The sequence below is a fragment of the Callospermophilus lateralis genome, unplaced genomic scaffold (assembly GCF_048772815.1).
Source record: "Callospermophilus lateralis isolate mCalLat2 unplaced genomic scaffold, mCalLat2.hap1 Scaffold_129, whole genome shotgun sequence".
Classification (NCBI taxonomy): domain Eukaryota; kingdom Metazoa; phylum Chordata; class Mammalia; order Rodentia; family Sciuridae; genus Callospermophilus; species Callospermophilus lateralis.
The window spans coordinates 759,081-778,328 of NW_027512465.1; the positions used below are offsets into that span (position 1 = coordinate 759,081).

At 34.7% G+C, this 19,248-nt stretch overlaps 1 pseudogene; it reads left to right on the top strand.

Annotated features, from left to right (window-relative positions):
- Positions 1-2,668: 2,668 nt before the first annotated feature.
- Positions 2,669-19,248, top strand: part of LOC143640162 (lysine-specific demethylase 5B-like) — a 55,216-nt pseudogene continuing 38,636 nt past the window's right edge.

Below are 19,248 nucleotides of genomic sequence, written 5' to 3' on the forward strand. Positions count from 1 at the left end.
AGAAAGTGATGAAACACTTTCAAATTCATTCCATGAAACCAGTGTTGCCCTCAAACTGAAACCAGATAAGGACACATCAAGGAAAGAAAGCTATAGAACAATATTCCTGATCAACTTAGATACAAAGTGCCTAATAGGCTATTAGCAAATCATATTCAACACATATGGTAAGATGATTGCACATTGTAACCCAGATAGTTTTAACCCAGGAATGCAACAATGGTTTAAAATATGCAAATTAATAAATGTAATTCACCATATAAATAGAATGAAGGGAAAAAATCCTGTAGTCATCTCAAAAATGCAGAGAAAGCAAAAAAATCACTATCCATTTATAACAAAAACACTGAAGAAAGTAGGGAGAGAAAAAATTATCTAAAATCATAAAAATTGTATATGACAAACCCAAAGCAAAGCCATAGTGAATGGGGGAAAGATGAAAGTATTTCCTTTAATATCCAGAACAATACAATTATGTCTACTGTCACCTGTTCAATATAGTACTTGAAATTCTAGTCAGAGTGATTAGGCAAGAGAAGGAAATAAAAGGAATTAACATAGGAAAAGAAGAAATCAAATATCAAAGTTTACAGCTGATGTGATTCTATACTTAAAAGATCCATAAATATCCACAGAAGATTACTTGAACTAATAAACAAATTTAGCAAAGGAGAAGTTTACACAATTAATATACAAAAATCAGTAGCTTTCCTATAAACAAATAATGAATCTGCTAAGAAAGTAGTAAAAAAAATCCCTTTCACAATACACTCAAAGAAAAAGTACCTGATCAAATAGGTGAAAGACCTCCACAATGAAAGCTGTAGAACACTAAAGAAAGAAATTGAAGAAGACACAAGAAAATGAAAAGACTTCCAAGACCTCCATGTTCATGGATAGGCAGAGTTAGTATTTTTTTACAGGGCCAGTCTCCTTAAAGCAATGTACAAATTCAATGTACAGAGTCAATGTTCAAAATACAAATGGCATTCTTTACAGAACTAAAAAAAAGTCATAAAATTAAGAATAAATGACTCAGAATAGCCAAAGCAATTCTAAGCCAAAAAGTTGTGCTGGAGGCATCATGATATCTGACTTCAAATAATACAACAGAGCTGTATTAACAAAAACTGCATCATACTGACATAAAGTCAGACATATAGACCAATGGTACAGAACAGAACACAGAGAAATCCACAGATAGGGTCTGATCCTTAAAAAAGGTCCTAGAAACATACACTGGAGAAAAGAGACTCTTTAACAAAATGATGCTGGGAAAACTGGTTACCTGTGTGTAAAATATTGAGACTACATTCTTGTATCTTAGCCTTCACAAAAATAAACTGAAAACAGATCAAAGCCTTAGGAATGAGATCAGAAATTAAGCAAACTCTAGAAAAAAATAGATGGTAAATATTCCAACTTACATACATAGGTCACACTTTTTCATTAGGAGGCCCGAAAGCACAGGAAATAATGCCATTTTTCAGGAAAATGGATTGAACTTAGAATATTATGTTAAACAAAATAAAACAAACTCAGAAAGTCAAGGTCTCATGTTCTCTCTAATATGTGGAAGCTAGAGAGGAAAAATATAAAGTTGTGTAGAGGAATCTTAGGAAAATCAGAGATCAGTAGAGGAGAGGGACCAGGGTCAGAAAGAAGGTGAGGGAAAGGAGAAATACTGGGGAATGATTTTCGCCAAATTATATTATTTTATCATGTTAATGTGTGAATATGTAACAACAAAACCCACTATTGTGTAGAATTATGATGCACCAATAAAGAAAGAAAAAGAAATAGCCAATGATCTGTGAGAAACTCAGCAAATCAATATAGGTATATTTTATAATATCAAACTGTAGAACTGTAGAATAACTGAAGATAGAACAAATAAATATTAGTCCCATTGAACATGCACTAGAACTATTTAAATTTTATGATTAAATCCTCAATTTCAATTTTCTTTAAGAATATTTGGGAAGTAAATCACTTTTTTTTGAGATTACCTAGGCATATCTTCCCCATATTATGAATGTTAAACTGATTCTAAATTTACTAGTTTAAAATAAAGGCTTATGTAAATTATAAGAAGAAAAATGGTAAGTTTCCAAGTAACTTATGAATTTAGATTATGTTTCCAGCCATTAATTGATGCTTCCACTGTAGGAGAAGGGGAGGGATAAGAGGGAGAAAGGGAATGCTATCTAGTTTGACTGAACATGACTGAAATTCACAAAGATAATTGACAACTTTCCCTTTGTAGTGCCCAGCCTGGGTGGTAAATCAATTACTTTAAATCATCCCACATGGTGAAGTTTATCCATTTATAATGTATTAAAATCTGGGAAATCTGCAGCTACAGAATATTAACAGCAGGTCAACAGAGAATCACATCTGAAATTCAAAATAAACAATAAAAAAAATCTAGTCAATCTTAGGCTCGTTAAGTGCATTTTTATTGATTGTATTTTCTTTCTTCAGTGTGAATCCAAAGGACAAAAACTGGCCCTGTGGCTTTTACTCTTTCATTATCCCAAACAAGAAAGGAAAGATGGTGTGGAGAACAGAAACATAAAATAGCTGTTTCTACAAAAATGATCATCTTCCTCATAGCTTCATAATTTACTCCCAGTCCATAAGGCCCTCAGTTCCTGTGATTGCAATGATGGATGACTCTGCTTCAGCTACATCGGGCAAAGATGCTGCAGGATGTACAATAGAACAAACGAACCAGCAGGACGAAATGGCAAGCGGGCGTGCCAAGGGAATTCTCCTCAGTGGAAGAGTAGATAGTCAGTCCCCAGAATTATGTAAAATTTGGCTTGTAAATATTGCTCCCATTGTGGACACGCACATGTGTAACTTGACAGAAAGGGCAACACTGGCATAGGATAATGCAAAATATTTTCCACTTCAGTGCCCATATTTTTCACATGACCAGATTTTGCATTAAACAGAGCTCTAACTCATTGCCCAGTGAATTGTTGAGGATGTAAATATATGTATTTAAACACAGAGGGAAACCATTTATAGTTTCATCAATGAAATTTGGTTTACTCTGAAGCTTGTAATTCAGTACTAAGGTAATGCTAAATTGTTGGTAATACTTGATTAAAATCATATTTTAAGATTACCCTGAATCTCTCTATAAGTCAATATTAAATTTGGACTGACTCAATTAGCAAGTGCAACAATACCCTGTATATTTGATCTCTTCTGCTCACTCTGCCATCCATTAACAAAAGGAGCCTTGGATTACAAGGCAGACATACTTATTCCTACACCTGTCTTCTGCAAATTGTATAGGGAAGAAAAATTCTAAATAACCATACTTTACACTGTCTCATGTAATCTAATAGATATAGACCCTATACTGAAGACTAAACGCTTATAATCCTAACGGGACCTTAGTAGTTTAGACCTTGAATCAGCAGTGAATTAGAGTGCTCATTTGCAATTACTTTGAGTTAGTATTATCTGGCCAGATCCACTCCTTGGCCAGTTCTTAGGAACAATTTACAGATCCATTTTGCCAGATATGTCTTTATCTTCTTTCTCAAATAAAAACTTCTGTTTCACAGGGGTCCTATTTTTTGGGTGTGTATAGTTTATCTGTTTTGAATTTTTTTAATTTTTATTTTTAGTTTTTTTGTAGGAAAGAAATGTGCTATTTCCCTATCATACCAACAGAGTAGAGTTGAAAAATAAAGTAAATATAGTAGAAAAATAAAGTGAAAACTCTCAAGTAAAAATAGAGTAGAAAAATAAAGTAAAAAAATCTTAAGAAGTACCCTAATATTACCCACCCATATAGAGTTCTATCAGATTTAATTCATATAGACAAGAAATAGACTGTTGCCTGTGTGTACGTGTTTGGGATGGGGAGGGGGGAACCATAATCTTAAGATTGGCTCTCTGGACAGATGCAGTGACCTGTATTCATTCATTCAGTAAAAAATGAATGAAACCAAGATGTGAGTTCCATCTTTTTCATATTGAAGCAGTTTCATTCAATGTTTTTGACTATTTTTATCTTTTGTGGGTTTTTAATTTTTTGGCTCAGAAAAGGAAAGGAGAAACTAAAAAAGGGATGATTATCATGAAATAATATTTTGTGCAGTTTTTATTTTTCAGGAAAGTGATTGGAAGTTATACTTCGGCTTAGAAATGAAGATAGGACTTTACTGTAGTTTCTCTGTACACACGATATGCATTAATTTTGCATCACTCATTGCACTTTATGCAATATTCTTATTTCATAAGGGGTTCTATGGAAAAAGAATTTGGAGAAACAGTGAAACAAAGTTAATTGGATAGTTTTACTATATAACTTAGCAGAATGTTTCATATGGGCATACGAAGTGTGCACATCATGAAGAGATATTTCATAAGTTTCACTCAAGTATATTTAAGTTGGAAATTTTTGTTTTCACTTTTACAGCCTATTCATATCCTGAGAAACATGCCTTGTACAAACTATATTTTGAAAAAGTCTACCTAAATGTTGCATGAATAAGCAAGAATCGTTGATCTTAAATTTTATTTATCATAGACAGTATTTTGATAAAGTGGATTGCTATAATACATGCAAATTTCTCTTTGTGCATTCTACTTTATTTATCTTCTGCTGCTTTGTAGAGTTAGAATATTATGTGAGTTATCTCTTGCTTTATTGAAAAAACTTCCAAATAGGTTGATGACCATTTTTGACATGCTGAAGCATTGGCTGTGCTTTGGAAACTAGAACACTATATTGTTTTTTAACCACTATGTAAGTGGTTAGAAAACATCCCATACCCATGCAAAATCACATGTAATCTGGTGCTCTTATTTATATTGGTTGTTTTTAAAATATACTTTTTTCATTTGACATTCAGGAACTCAAGTTCAGTGAAGGAAGATGGCATATTACAATGGAAATAGCATTAGACTGAGGTTTAAGGAATGAGAGTTTAATTAATATTGGCAGTACAACTCCTGGCAGTTCATTTTATGGGCCTCAGTTTCTAATATAAAAGATGAAGACTGTATGATTTATATATTCTGAGTGTAAGATGTGAAATCAAAACTTGATAAGGATTAAGAATAATTATTTCTTTATACATATATGAGCCATTCTTATTGCAAATAAAAATCATGAAACAAAAAATTAGCATTTCTATATTTTCTCAACATTTATCTAAAACATAAATATTAACATTTGAAATAGACTAGATGTTTATTAAGTGAGACTTCATATAATAAGGAAACATTTCTTCCCTACCTTCAGACTCAAATTATTTCTGGTTAAAATATTATTTTTAAATACAAATTGGGCAAGGAGACCAGAGAATCTTGTTTTTAGTGTGTGTTCATCTACAGAAATTTTTCTCTATCAAAATAGTCTTTAGATTAATAGATTCAGAATTCACTTGCATATCTTTCAACACATCAATCTAGGAGCAAAATGCTTTTTAGTGCGTTTTTGTTTAAAGAAGAATGTGTACCTACTTGTTAGAAATCTTGGCACCTTCCCTCCTCTGTATGTAGAAGATATAATAGCTTGACATTAAAAGAACTTAGCTTCAACAAAATATACCCATTAATTGTCACAGCTAAATTCTTCTTGGCAAAGAAAAAAGGGTACAAAAAAGAAAAGTGGGAGTTCATGAGAAGAACACAAATTAAGCCTTTTAAAATTCCTTTGGTTTAAATGCCTATGTTTTATCCATTGTTCAGTAAAAGACATTCATTACGTTTTTTTTTCTTATGATTCATTGCTAGCTTTTTTATTTTAAAGATGTGTCAATTGTACCCTTTTAACATAAATGCAAAGTGCTTTATACCATTAAAATATTTTAAGGAAAAACATGATCTTGAATTTTTTAAAGACATACTTCAAAATTTGTGTTTAAAAATATACTGTGGCAGAAAAGATTAAAATGTTTGCAATTCATCTGTCTTGTGAGAGGTTTAGAGCAAATCTAAACATGAAATGTTTCATCTTGAAATGGGCAGAAAAATACTTTACTTTTTTTGTAAAGATAAATATCTTTTATTTTGAAAAAGAAGGAATCGTAGTACTTTCTTTGTTGGGCCACTCTATGTGGGTCTGTTTAGTTTCTTGTTTATCATTTCACTTTGACATTATGGTGGCACAATTACCCGGATGAGAGGCTACTGTAAGCTTGTTGAGGATGATAGGTATTCAGTTATGGCTTTAGGGCAAGCAGATGGACTCCCCAGAGCCCAGAGACACTGAGTCTTGTTCTACCTGCAGGCTCCAAAGCAGGTGTGCACTGCTGATGGGGTTGCTCCAAATGGAAAGTACACAGGTGATGCTAATTAAGGAAGCTTAGGGACTAGGAAGGAGCTCTCAGTTTATTGCTGATGGTGGAGTGCCAAAGGTTAGTGAAAAGCAGTATTGTCTGCTGGCCCAGGGAAGATAAGAACACAAAGGGCACAGGAAAGGATTTGAATACAGGCACTTATCAGTGTGCCTTTTAAACTACATAATGCTGCAAATAATGGAGTGCTTTTAGCAGTAAAACTGGGAGTCCTTTTATGAATGTACTAATTTATTAACATCAATTTGTGTTACCATTTAAGTAGTTAGTTTCATTTTTTCCTGACTTGAAGAGAAAACATCAAGAAAACCTTAGACCAACCTCAAATAAGCTATGATTAAATTAAAAATCAGCTATATCACACACTTATAAATAGTTTCATATGACATAATTTTATACCCACCTTGGCAACAATTCTTTCAATTCAATTGGCTATGTGTTAAATATATTTTCCTGTTATTTGGAAAATATGTTTTAGAGACATGAATACTACATTCCACAGAACAATGTAATTGCTTTTTTTATGTGATGATCAAATGGCTAATTTTAATAATTATAAACCTGAATTCATGATAAACTTGTAGATAATTGTGAACTTTACATATGCTACTTTGTATTAACTGTATTAGATTTGCTTTAAATTAATATCAAACTATAAATTATCAAAAGAACAATGTTTAAAATTAGAAGCATATCACTTGAATATTCCAGACTTCAGCATGGTTTTCCATAAAGTAACTTATTGAAGGTAAACAGGTCATAGATCACCTCAAGTGTAGGCATTCTATAATTAATCATAATGAAATTTAATTAGTGTCAGGTTTGTTTTTGTTATCTTTTGTTACTCAACTATCTATCCCAATATTTAATGGCTTAAATCCAGAACAGTTTTATTTGCCTAAGATTTTATAGGTCAGGAAATAAGGGGTAGGTGTGCTTGACTGGGTATTTCCTCTGTTCCTTGTGGTATTTTCTGGGATTGAGCATTTGGCTGGATTCATCTGGGTTATCAGCTAGTGATCAGGGTCAGTTGGAGTGCACAGCTAGCTGATGAATGGAATCCATTCACATATGTGGTGTCTCAGCTTGAATGGCTGGAACAGCAGGGGGATGGCTGGCTGGACCTCTACCCATCTCCATGTTCTTTATCCAGTAGGATAGGTGAGGACTCAGAGAAGTTAAAAGCTGAATATAAGACCTGTGTCTAGAATTACAAGGTGGGGCTGGGGATGTGGCTCAAGCAGTAGCGCGCTCGCCTGCCATGCGTGCGGCCCAGGTTCGATCCTCAGCACCACATACAAACAGAGATGTTGTGTCCGCCAAATACTAAAAAATAAATATTAAAATTCTCTCTCTCTCTCTCTCTCCCTCTCTCACTCTCTCTTTAAAAAAAAGAAAAAAAAAGAATTACAAGGTGTCATTCCCATCACATTCTATCGGCCAAAGACAGTAAGCCTAGATTCAAATGGAGGGAAAAATAGATTTCAAAGCAGTATGAGATAATGGAAAGGCAGATATTATTATTTCTTGTTCCCAAATGCATCTGAATCATTTTAATGTCTTTCACTTTGCAACCAGAATTTGCCCCCTATTTATGGAACTATCTACCTAAATAAAACACAGGTGACTCTAAAATACTAATATTTATTTGGAAATGGCAGAGTATTGCAAGGGGACTATGCCTGTCGTAGGAAATAATGGGCCTATTCAAAGACACTGATGCCAGGGGAAGTTTTTAAAGACAAAAATGAAGAGGATTACCTCATATATTTCAAAACAATAATCCTTAGTCACAAGGGTTAATAACAAGTGTGGCACCAATTCAAGTTTGAACAGATGGTTGCTGGGCAGATGACCTTGTGGAAGTACTTTTTGCATGAGTTTTTTGGTGGCCTCTGTGCAAGTTAATGGTTCTAGCAGAGCCTTTTGTGATAGTTCTTATCAGGCAACAATTCATAACCCTTCCTTCATAAACTCCTGGCTGTGTTTGCTTTTTTAGAATTCACCTACAAGCTAAAAATGATTCGTTCTCATGAGGAATGGGGTTCAGGTTGAACTCTGCCCCCACATCCTTCCCTAAGCAACACCCAAACCTACCTGGACACCAAAGGCAGGAAAAGTCAAACATCCCACACCCTACTTTTAAGGTCTCATTAGACTGTAAACACAAGCTCTACCTTTGGTCTTTTATGAACTAATCACTTTTAAAGAGATTCAAAGCCAGGATCAGGAAAGGGATAGTAGAAAGACTAAAAATCATCTTGAGCCTCAGAAAAGGTAGAAAAAGAACACAAAAACTTTGTTGATGTGTTGATGTCTCAACTAAACATACATTTGTAATTGTATTCAAAAAAGGAAGTTAAATGGTAATCTATTTTAATAGATGCAAATATTTAACAGCAAATACTTAGCCCTCCTACAATTAAGATTCATTAACTTTAAGCCTAACATTCAAAGTGGAAACATTCTTAAACCCCACATATGATCCCTAATAGTCATATTTAAAGTCAAAGACTAAACTTAAACCTGAACTGAAATTAGCTTGGAAATTGCTTAGCTCACCCCACTACTGTTAAATGTTTAACAAGGCAAACTGCTAGTCCATTCAAAATATTAATAGATTCTGATTGCTATGGTTTCATTGTCTGTGCCCCTCCCAAAACTCATGTGTTAAAATTTAATCACCAAAGTGATAGTATTAAGGGGTAGGACCCTTTGGGAAGTGATTAAATCACAAGGGCAGAGTACTTATAATAGGATTAGAAATCTTATAAAAGGGTTGGAGGAACTAGCCCAGACCCTTTTACAAACCTTCCACCCAAGTAGAACACAGCATTCAAAACACCATCTTGGAAACAGAGACCTAACCCTCACCAAATATCAAAACCTACCAAGAACTGTGAAAAATAAAGTTCTATTATTTACAAGTTACCCAGTCTCCAGGATTTTGTTTTAGCAGCATAAACACATTAAGACAGTGACCAGGCTTCAAGGATAGATGCCCGTTTGAAAGAATAAAGGATATATTGAGACACAAACATTTAAGATGATGCACATCCACTTAAGATGGTAAATTAACAGGTCTTTTCTAAACCTTGATAACTTCAATTTTCTGCCAGACATTGTTTTTCCTTACTGGGATCTTAAGTATGGAAGAAAACTGAACCAAAACTACTTATTAAATTATAACTTCTGGGGCTGGGGATGTGGCTCAAGTGGTAGCGCGCTCGCCTGGCATTCGAGCAGCCCGGGTTGGATTCTCAGCACCATGTACAAACAAAAATGTTGTGTCCGCCGATAACTAAAAAAATAAATATTAAAAAAAAGAAAGAAAGACAAGGTCTTGGCTGCTCTTTTAAAAAAATAAATAAATAAAAAATAAATAAATAATAACTTCCTTGAGAGAAAAGCTGTGGTGTTACAGCTATTTGGTCACAATCTGACTTGGTGTTAGCATTCCAAAATAAATAATGTGTGCCTGTATTGGTAACAGTAGGGAAGAAGAATCTAAAGTTTCTTCTGGTCCCATCCAGTGATTTACAGATCATAACTATGAGTGACCGAAAAGAAATATTAGTTTTCTGTTAACTTGTCATGATTAGCCCCCATCATGATTATCAGTCCATTTGGGTAGAAGGTGATTTGTTCTAGGGATTCAGTTAGCTTTTTTAGAATCCTTCTTCGTGAATTTTAAAAAAGATATTTTCATTATAGGCCTGTTAAGACTTTCAAGGAGGGGCTGGGGATGTGGCTCAAGCGGTAGCACGCTCAACTGGCATGGTTGCGGCCCAGGTTTGATCCTCAGCACCACTTACAAACAAAGATGTTGTGTCTGCCAAAAGCTAATAAATAAATATTAAAATTCTCTTAAAAAAAAAAAAAAGACTTTCGAGGATATGCCAAAATCTGTATGAATCATTTCAGTAGGTGATTTTGGGAGACTTCTGATGAGTAAATTTGGGAATGGTAAGGTATCTATGTGGTCTAGTTAGCTCCCTTACTCTACTGTTTATGAACAACATGATACTTGGCTAGTTCCTATAAAGTGACCTGACAGGAAACTATTTCTTTGAGGTTTGATGAAAAAAGATCTCTGAGAGCCATTTTATATTTTCTTCTGGTTTTGAGGACCTGTAATTGCCAAGTTTATATATACATATGCATATATATGTACTTTTTATTGTTCTGAAGATTGAACCCAGGGCCTAACTGGCTAAAAACCCAGCCCAATTACCAAGTTTTGTTAAAAGTGGTGAAAAGGGAATTTAAACAACTCAATTTAAAATTAACACCCCAGGCCCCAAAATTAATCCAATTAATAAATGAGTTAAGCAGATACTTCTCAAAAGAATTAAACCAGATACTTCTCAAAAGAAGCATACAAATGACCAACAAATATATGGAAAAAAAATGCTTAGCATCTTTAGCAATTAGGGAAATGCAAATCAAAACACAACAATACAGCTGTGATTTGGGAGGTTGAAGTAGGAGGATCAAGTGCAAGGCCACCTCAGCAATTTAGTGAAGCTCTAAGCAACTTAGAGAGATCCTGTCTCAAAAAAACAAAAAGGATTGGTGAGGTAGCTCAGTCTTGGAGCCCACCTGGGTTTAATTACCCCCCCACACACACACCAAAAAAAAAAAAAGGAAAGAAAATACAAGTAATAATACAAGCTGGAGAGGATGGGAGGAAAAAGTAACACTTTTAAACTTTTGGTGGGATTGTAAATTAGCACAACCACTATGGAAATCAGCATGGAGAAACCATCATATGACCCTGCTAGACCACTCCTATTTATCTTAAAGAATTAAAGTCCGAAAACTGTACTGATACACGTATGCTCATGTTTATAGAAGCACCATTCACAATAACCAAACTATGGAACCGTAGTCTAGGTGTCTCTCAGTGGATGAATAGATACAGAAAATGTGGTGTAAACATAATGGGAGTTTTATTCAGGTTTTATTCAGTGATAAAGAGGAATGAAATTATGTCATTTTTGGGAAAATGGATGGAACTTGAGAACACTATATTGAGCAAAGTAAGCCAAACTCAGAATGTTAGAGGGTCAGTATGTTTTCACTCATGTGGAAGCTAGAGAGGAGAAAGGAAAAGAAAGGTTGGGGGAAGGGGTCTCATGAAAAAGGAAGGGATATCAGTAGAGTAAAATAAAGGGACCAGTGAGAGGGAGGAGAAGGTTAAGAGGAGATCCTGGGGAATGATATATGAACATATGTGTTAGCAATGAATCCTACCATTATGTACCATTCCTTTTCTTTTTTTGTACTGGGGATTGAACTCAGGGGCACTCAACCACTGTGTCCATTCCCAGAAGTATTTTTGTATTTTATTTAGAGACAGGGTCTGTCTCACTGATTAATTAGTGCCTTGCTGTCGCTGAGGCTGGCTTTGAACTCGCAATTGTCCTGTCTCAGCTCCCAAGCAGCTTGGATTATAGCTGTGCGCCACTGTGCCTGGCCTACCTTTCCATTCTTGTGGTTGTACATGATTTGGAGTTACATTGATCGTGTATACATATATGAAAACAGGAAAGTGTTAAATAATATAGTTCTTGTAGTTTTTATTTTGAAAGTTAAAACTATATTTTAAAGTTTTAAAAATGAAGGAAATTAAATCTCAGCAGGGAATTTATTTAGAACCGCTTGTAATCTATGATTTCTTATTACTTTATGGACTGAAAATATTGTTTTTCTGTAAGAAAAATGGTTTATTATTGGGCTGGGGTTGCGGGCTTGCCTAGCATGTTCAAGGCTCTGGGTTCAATTCTCAGCACCACATAAAAATTAACAAAATTAAAGTATTGTGTACAACTATTAAAAAAAATAAAAAATGACACTTTTTGTTTTTGGATGTACAGGGAATTGAACCCAGGGGCACTTCACCAATGATATACCCCCCCAACCATTTTTATTTTTTGAGATTGAATTCTTGCTAAATTGCTTATGGCCTCACTGAGTTGCTGAGGCTGTCCTTGAACTTGTGATCCTCCTGTCTCAGCCTCCCCAGTTGCTGTAATTACAGGCATATTGCGTCACCATGCCTGGCTAAAATTTTTTAAAAATCTTTTTTCTGTATTGCCATGGATGAATCCCACAGCTTCATTCATGCTAGGGAAGCCCACTACCGCTGAGCCGCATTCCCAGCCTTTAATCACTTTATTGATTAAGTTACATGATATTTTCCTTTTAGATTAAGTGTTGAGTTAGAAAATTTCAAAATGTTTGTAAGTGGAGATCTTATTATTTGACTTCTTAATTTGAAAATCATTTCCCCTAATTTTTACTTATTAGAGCCTTTTTATTATGGTTTCTTATCTTTCTTTCTTAATGGCTTTCCCATCCTTATTTAAAACACATGACCCAATGAGGCCAGACTTTGCCAAGGCTCTCTTGGGTTCCCCATGATAGTGAGCATTCAAATAATGTGCAGTTCTTGTGTTGTTGTTGTTTTAACACTGGGGATTGAACTCTGGCACTCATCCACTGAGCTACATCCCCAGCCCTAGTTTGTATCTTATTTAGAGACAGAGTCTCACTAAGTTGCTTAGGACCTCTAGTTGATGAGGCTGGCTTTGTGGTCCTCCTGCCTTAGCCTCCTGAGCCTATGGGATTACAGGCACATGCCACCACACCATGCAGTTCTTTTTTTTTTTTTATTGGAGTACACCTTTGTTACTGAAAATGAAAGTCCCAAAAGGAATGGCATTTATCTTTTTTCCTCTAATTTGCAACTGAAAGAGGAGGCAAATATTTGAGTAGATATTTTAAAATGAAAAAAAAAATGATTTTTGAAACCTTTAATTATAAATTTTAATTGATGTGTCATTATAAAATATAATTGAAGGGACTCTTGATGTGTCACTTTTAGTATTCACTTTATTTGAGGCTACAGGCTAAAATAAGCATAAATTACTTATAGAAATATAAAGATATACTTTAATTTTTCAATGTTTTTCAGGCTTATCAGGACATGAAATTTCTATATCATGTGTTTATGTTTAGGGATTAGAAGGCTTATTATCTATCTGATCAGTCAGGGAATAATTTATATCACCTTCAAATCCTTTTGGATGGTATGATAAAACTAAATATTTGATCACTTGTTCGTATATGTGATACAGGGAGAGAACCCAGGGACGTTCAACCATTGAGCCACCTCCCCAGCCCTATTTTGTATTTATTTAGAGACAAGGTCTCACTGAGTTGCTGAGTCTGTCCTCAAACTTGCCATCCTTCTGCCTCAGCCTACTGAGCTGTTGGGATTATAGGTGTGTGCCACTGCACCTGGCAGACTTTCATCTTTAAAAAGATGGACACAGCATCTTTATTTTGTTTATTTACTTTTAAGTGGTGCCTGAGATTCATCCCAGGGTCTCACACATGGTAGGCAAGTGCTCTACCACTAAGCTAGAACCCCAGCCCCTAGACTTTCATCTTTTTGACTAGTATGGAGTATTTTTAACTTTCATCTTTAAAAAGATGGACACAACACCTTTATTTTATTTAGTTTCAAGTGGTGCCTGGGATTCATCCCAGGGTCTCACACATGCTAGGCAAGCACTCTACCACTAAGCTAGAATTCCAGCCCCTAGACTTTCATATTTTTGACTAGTAATGGAGTATTTTTATTTTTTTTATTATTTTAAAAAGAGAGAGAGAATTTTTAATATTTATTTTTTAGTTTTTGGTGGACACAACATCTTTATATGTGGTGCTGAAGATCAAACCCGGGCCGCACTCATGCCAGGCGACCGCACTACCGCTTGAACCACATCCCCAGCCCTAGTATGGAGTATTTTTAACTTGAACATAACTACCATTTAAATATTAGCCAGTCTTTATTTATTTATTTATTTGGTACCGGGGATTGAACTCAGGGGCACTCGGCCACTTAATCATATTCCCAGCCCTATTTTGTATTCTATTTAGAGGCAGAGTCTCAACTGTTGCTTAGCGCCTCACTGTTGCTGGGGCTGTCTTTGAACTTGTGATCCTCCTGTCTCAGCCTCCTGAGCTGCTGGGATGTCATAGTCTTTATTGAGAAGGCAGTGTGACTGAAATGGCATTAAACATTGTATTCTTAAACAACTAACCCTCACGTGTTAGAACTTGCAGGTGGGCATTTCAACTGAAGTCTTTTATATCACTAAAACAAAACTAAACTTCTATTTTTTGTTACCCCCCACCCCCATCCCTGGTACCACTGGGGATTGAATGCCAATGTGCTCTACCACTGAGCTTCATCCCCAGTTTCTTGACAGTCTCATTAAATTGCCCGGTTGTTATCCTGGAACTTAATCCTCCTGCCTCAGCCTCCTGAGTTGCTCTGTCATGCCTGGCTTTTTTTATTTTTAAACAAAAAAACTATAGTGATAAATTCCTGCAGTATAGGTTTGAAAGGTGAAAAAGCCTTTCTTCCTTCTTCCTGTTATGGTAGTCTTTAAAGTACATAAAACTGTGAACACAATTTTTCATGTTTTGTTTTTGTTTACTCATTGAATCTTAGCTATTTTCAATGTTGAATGCCTAGATATTTTATTTATTACCGCTGATTAGTTTTATTATTTACAGATGTACCAACATTTGTTTAACTTACTCCTCACTGATACATATTAGGGCTTTGTTGTCATTTATTTTTGTTTTGTTTACTGAGGACTGAACGTAGGGGCTGTCTACTGCTGAGCTATGTCCCCAGTGCTTTCTGTTTATTTTGCTCAAGCTGGCTTTGAACTAGTTATACCTCTATCTCACCCTCCCAATTAGCTGGGATCACAGCTGTGTGTACCACCAAGCCCATCTTAGTGTATTTGGGTGTGTTTTTTTTTAAATAATTTTTAATTTATATGTTTATTTTTAGTTGTTGATGGACCTTTATTTTACTCATTTATATGTGGTACTGCAAATTGAACCCAGTACCTCACACATGCTAGTTAAGTATGCTACCACTGAGTTACAATCCCGGCCCACATATTTGGTTTTAAGTTGAAACAATTCTACAGTGAATTTCCTGTGTCTACATCTTGTTATTGTGAATACTAATGCATATTTGTAAATTGCTGTCAGGGAATTTCTGGGTCAGAGGGCATATGCCTTAATAAGCTTCCTAAATATCTTACCATTAAGAGTGCACAGTTTGTCACAAATTTCTAATATCGATGGTATGTGTATTTTTAGTCTTTGCTAAGTAAGATAGGTAGAAACAATATAAGCTTTGATTATTTCTTATTTGGAATTAATTTGGACACTAATCTTGGGATGATTGGTCATTTTCCATTTCTTTTTAAAAATTTGGTTCGGGGGATTAAACCTAGGGCCTTGTGCATGCTAAGCATGCTCTCTCACTACTGAGCTACACCCTAGTTTCCCCCCCAATTTTTTCTTATTGATCAGAGATTCTTTATAAATCTGGCACTTGCAAATGCTGTATGTTATTCATTGTTATTTTAATATCCTAATATTTCTTCCTAACATAATACTGCAGTTAATTTTACACATGAAATTTGTTCACTCTGGTTGAATTATTCTCTTAGGATAAATTTCTGTGTATGAAATTCGGTTAAAGGATATGAACTTCCTTGAATTATATCTTTTCAATATTTTATTTTTCTATTTCAAAGCCACTTTTTCTTTTTTCCCTGATCTCCTTGATCTACTTTATTGATTTCCCTGTTCCTGTAATTATGATTATGATTGTTTTGGTTGAATACATTTACATTGTTGTGCAACTATCACTGCTATCCATCTCTGGACTTTTTCATTATTATTTCAAATGAAATTCATTAAAAAGCATTTTTAAAATATTTTAGCTCTTACCTTATTGTAGATTTTTGTTTGTATTTAGCTCCACATAGGTAAATTTATATGTTTTTCTTCTTGCTTGATTCTTTCCTCATGATCTCAGTTCTCCCAGTATAGAAGGATTCTCTAGAGATCAGGTATCTATATGAATAGACATATTAAGGATAGTGAAAATTGGTTTTGGATGTCAGTTTCTCCTTCCCCCTATTGAAGAACTTATCTTCAACTTTTTAATAAAAGCTAATGTGACTAGAAGTTTAAATATATAAAAATATATATTATGGTGTTGATATAGCTGTTTTGTAGTAAGATACTTCTGTAGTAAATAAGAAGTTAGAGTCTCTTTACCTAAACCTGTTTTTTCAACACAGGCTGGCGCTTAGTGATATTGCTGGGCTCAGCAGGGAAGGGGGGGAGTATATGTGATATATCATTCATTCGTGTATATATTCTGCTACTAAATGTCAAATAATTATAAATTCTTCTAATAAGAGCTTTTGCTCTCTCCTAGGATTGGCAGCCACCTTTTGCATGTGATGTTGATAAACTTCATTTTACTCCACGGATCCAGAGGCTGAATGAATTGGAGGTAATGTCTTTACTATTGTTCCTGTTTCCTGTATTCCTGAGGGGTCCACTTTGAAGAGGCTTTGTCACCAATCTGGTAGGGAAAGAAATTATGTCCAATAGTTGATGATCATGGTAAAACTATTTGCAGTAAGGCCATTGAAACAGACAAATTTTACTAAAAGCAATGATACTTGTCAGACACTTTTTGGTCTGTTAGTAAATCCTATATTAAGGCGATAATCATTAGAATTTAGGTTTTGAAAAGAATTACACAGTAGAACAGATTCTATAGTCCTAATTTCTTCAAAATGCATAACTTTGTCACTTAGATTTAATAACACTTTAGTTTCCTAAGGAAGAGTGAGGAACACAGAACATTCTCTAGAGAACAGATGTTTTTTCAGTTTCTAGCCACCAAGAGCAGGGTAGATAAGACTTGTGTTTTTTGTTAGTTTTAAAATCTGATTTTAATTTTGAACTAAACATTCTTAACTGAAACAGAGCACATATCCAACAGAATTTTATAGACATTGATAATAGGATTAAAATGTGTATATTGTAAATAATTTCAGTGTATTTTCAAATTCAAATTAAACCTGAAAACAGAAGATAATTACTAACTTGAAATCTTGGTATGATTGAGAATATCTGAATATTGATCCAAATTTTGGTCTGGCTTCAAGTTAAATCTCCCCAAACTGTCCAGCTTATATTTGGCAAGGAGAGTAAAAATAAAAATGACTGTATAGTAATAATATGTTTAAAAAGTTTCCTTTTTTATCTTTAAATTATAGGCACTTTTAAAAATTGATATTGGGGCTGGGGTTGTGGCTCAATGGTAGAGCATTTGCCTGGCATGTGAGAGGTACTGGGTTTGATTGTCAGCACCGCGTATAAATAAATGAATAAAAATAAAGATCTTCTAACAACCAAAAATATATATATTTTTAAAAAACTGATATAGACCGCATCTGGTGTTGCATGTTTATAATTCCAGATACTTGGGTGGCTGAGCTAGGAGGATCAGAGCTGGGGATGTATGTAGCTCAGCAGTACAGTGTTTATCTAGCATGCACAAGGCCCAGAATCCAATCCCCAGGACCATTGAAAAAAATTTGCTATAGAAGCACTATTATAAATCTGGTTTTAGATTTGTGTTTGAGCAAGTAAGAAAATTTCTACTTGCAACAAGCCTTTGAAATCTTGTTGTAAAAAGACCAAGGTGGACATATAAAAACTTGTCACGTAACTTAAGCTGTAAAATGAAATTGTGTTTACTCTGGTACCTCTTAAATGAAGCACCTTTTAGGGTAAGAACTTATGTTATAAGACTGTTTATTGAGTGTAGAACTCCTAGCCTGACACATGCATGATAAGGGCTAAATTAAGGTTTTGTTGAGTTAGTATATAAGTTTTTAGCCAACTTCATTTATTTACTTTCAGCTATTTCTCTATTAAAGTATGATTGTTTAATCAGCTTTATCTTGTATCCTTTGATTATTTCTCTTGAATTCAGAAATAGTTTTGCATTTAAATATTCTAAGAATGAAAATGTGGCACAGGCAGGTAATAGACATGAGCTTTAAAATAAAACTAGGTAAGTTTATTTTATAAGCAGGCATATGTGCCTGTGGTCTGAGCTATTCAGGAAGCTAAGGTGGGAGGATCCCTTGATCCCAGGGATTCAAGCTCATCTTGGGCAACATAGTGAGACATGTCCAAAAATAAGTAAACAAAGACATAAACAAAATATCTGAGATTAATGCTCAGTTTTTTGTCATTTAGGCTCAAACTTGTGTAAAATTGAATTTCCTGGACCAGATTGCAAAGTACTGGGAGTTACAGGGAAGTACTCTAAAAATTCCACATGTGGAGAGGAAGATCTTGGACTTGTTTCAGCTAAATAAGGTAAAGGGCTAATGACCATCTTACTCATTTATATAATTGTGAACAGTGCATTTGGTTTTCTTTGCCTTGTGAAGAAATTTGTTTAAAATATATAAAGTGAAGCTGGGTGAAATGGCACACTCCTGTAATCCCAGCAACTGGGGAGGCTGAGGCAGGAGGATTGTTAGTTCAAAGCCAACCTTAGCAACTTAGCAAGGCCCTAAGCAACTCAGCAAGGCCCTGTCTCTAAATAATTGAATATAATAAAAAGGAATGTGCCTCAGTGGTAAAACACCCCTGAGTTCAATCCCTGGTACCAAAATCAAAGTAAAGTGAGATTTTTAGTTCAAGTTGAGTGATAAGAATCAGGTTCCACCTGTCTGGTCTGGAAGTCTTGTGTATTTTGCTGCCACCCGTTTTTGTCATTTTTAAACTCACCAATAATTCTGTAAACTATTTCTTTCCATTTTAGTATAGACAGACAAACTGAAGCTCATGGGGATTTAAACAAACAAACAAACAAACAAAAAAACGACCCAGCTAAAATGGCTGAGCTCATAGTTAAATTCCAGGTCCCACTTTTTTAAAAAAAATATTTTATTTACATTTTATTTTTCGGCAGACACAACATCTTTGTATGTGG